The sequence below is a fragment of the Rhamphochromis longiceps genome, linkage group LG2 (assembly GCF_057381845.1).
Source record: "Rhamphochromis longiceps isolate RC_006_pf linkage group LG2, R_longiceps_female_GT1.1, whole genome shotgun sequence".
Taxonomy (NCBI): Eukaryota; Metazoa; Chordata; class Actinopteri; order Cichliformes; family Cichlidae; genus Rhamphochromis; species Rhamphochromis longiceps.
In genome coordinates, this window is record NC_140558.1 from 37,826,660 (window position 1) to 37,829,440 (window position 2,781).

Below are 2,781 nucleotides of genomic sequence, written 5' to 3' on the forward strand. Positions count from 1 at the left end.
TCAATAGCATCACTGCTATAAACTGAGTCATGGCTATTAGTTACTCACTTATTAAGATGATCTCATTAAATGCAAGCCAAACATTTGTTGGGGTTTTTCAAATTGCACTTGGGCTGATATTAAGAAAACTGTGATTCATTGTATTTTAGATTCTTCAAAGTTATTTGTTTTTAACTTTTAGTCTAACAGCTGCTGCTAACAAAATATGTGCGTTACTTTTTCTGTTAGCCTTGCTCCTTTTTTACAACCCACTTTGATCCTAAGTGGGCTGCATCACTAAAACTATCACTTAATAACCTCTTTTCTTTTTCAAAAATAACTCCAAATCATTCATCATCGAGAGGTTTGAACATGAATTATTTGAACCATTTGCTTAAGGACAAAATACAATGTAAAGTCCCAAATTTTAAGCCTTCCTCATCTGCAGTTTTCTCATTTTCTAAAAACACTAAGTGGCCTACTTTAGATCCCTTGGCAGGCCAGAGGTTTGATACTCTTCACCCAAAACTAGGCGCATCAAACTACTTAGTTCCTGGGCAGCATGTAGCCTAATTTGATCCTAAATGGGTTTGATCTCCTAATTGGCTTAAAAAAAAAACCCAAATAAACTCCAAATTGTTTGTCTTACTTTTTGTGCAAAAAGGTTTAAGTGTATCATGAATTTCTAATAAACTGTTGAGTCATAGAAAATGGAAAATGAACAGAATGAAATGTCTTCATCTAATCTCAGTTACATGACAGGAACTCTTCTGTCATGTAATCCATTCCTAAGGACATAAAAACAAAAGTACAAAAGCCCTCCTTCTGTTCCAGGGCAGCATAACCGGGTTAAGGAGTTAGATATTTTTCCACTTGGATCAGCTGCACCAACATACTTTTATTTTCACTAACAGATTTTTTTTTTTGCCAGTAGTCCTTAATCTTTTAATAGTTAATTATATTTGCTACATAGCCATCCATTTCATACCGCTTATCAGCTTTCTTACCACTTACTTTGTACTTTAAATATTAATCTTTTGATTTTCTATTTAAAATTTCAGGCTTACAACACAGAAAAAAAGAATATTCCTAACTATTTTCACAGCAAGAAATTTGCATTAGTGTTATATTTATATCCACTCACATCTTTATTTGAGACCTGAGACAGTGGCTGGCACTGTCAATACTGTCCTGGCACACGCATGGCACGATTACTGTAAGATAATCTGCTTCATACTGCGTGATCATAAATTAAATGGGTGTGAAATGCAACATCTTTTAAATCAAATAAATTGAAGTTGCATGACAGTAGCGTTATACTTTGTGAAGCACGTATGTGGGATGTGTGTGTGGGTGGGTGGGTGTGGATATTGTTTTTTTTCAGGATGAGTAAATTGAAATGGAATCTACACTTCCCCCCTCTCCCCTCTTGCCCCTAACTTTTAGAGGGGAAAAGTTGAGTAAAACTGAAACCAACAGGTTTCACTCACACTAAGAATAAAAAATGTTACATCAAAGCACTACTTCCATTCTTTACACTGATGTTTATCTATTTCATAAATAAACCAGACTTGTCTTGATAAAATAACAAAAAACAAACAAACAAAACAAACAACTTCCAGCTGATGAATGAAGGTGTAATCAGCCAGAAAAAAGAAGTTCAGACAAGTTGTGGCATGTCCCAGCAGAGTTACTGCAGGTGTGTCATCACTGCATTCCTGAAGCTTTAGTCATGTGATGCTCACCTTTATCCTACTGTCCCATATAACACCATAAACAATGATTTCTGTCTTTATTATTACAGGGTGTAGTTTCAAAAATCTGAAACATTACGCTCATTGAAATGTGTCATTGAGCAACAGGTATTGAATCTGTAAAATGTCTGGCTGTTTCAGCTTTTGTTCACAGACTGTTGGTAAAATGAAATTTGAATCCAAACTTCAATGTTCAGTGTCTTTCTCTCACTCTTTTCTCTTGGCCACAGAAACACACGCATACTTTTTCTTTTTTCTCCCCAAAACACACCTTTTCAAGTAGACAGCTATCTGTCTTTGTAATTAACCTCGAAAAATACTGATCCTGGAGCAAGCACTGGTAATATGAGAAACTGATGCAACAGTCAGCAGCCGGGAACTCTGTCCCCAGGGACTGCAAGGTCAGCAGCTGCTGGGACATGCTACGTTTACCAGCTCTACACCATGTATTTCTTTTTAAAATCTTTACTAGCTAGAGATAGACATAGACTTTATTTGATCGCACACTGGAGAAGTTCATTTGTGACAGCAGTACAAGGGCCAGGAAGAAAAAGTAAATTAATTGAAAGTGAATTATTTTTTTTCAAATTTGTGCATAAAATGGGGGCTGTAACAGTCTGCTGCTAAAGGAGCTGCTCAGGGCATCCACAGTGCCATGCGATGCAGGGGGAGGGTAACTTGGCTAACGTCCTCCTCTTACTCACCTCCTCTAAGGCATCTAGGAGACTGTCCAGACCCTCTATGCCAGTCTGTTAAGCTGTTTCCTACTATATTATCCTTTTAAGTAAAAAAACAGAAGTTCAAATGTGTGGTGAAGTAAGTAAGCAAGCAGTTTTTTGCCGTTTGACTGACTCATATCCACAAGCATGCATGCACACTGATGTGGTTAGAAAAGTGAGAGTGGCAGCCAAAAAAGTGCCGCCAACTAACCCCATTGGATACATGACACATTTCAAATATATTTATATATAAGATATAAAAATGTGTTTCACTTATCAGAAAATTTATAGCTTACAGTTGTGTGTTATTAAGATGACAGCAGTAGGGT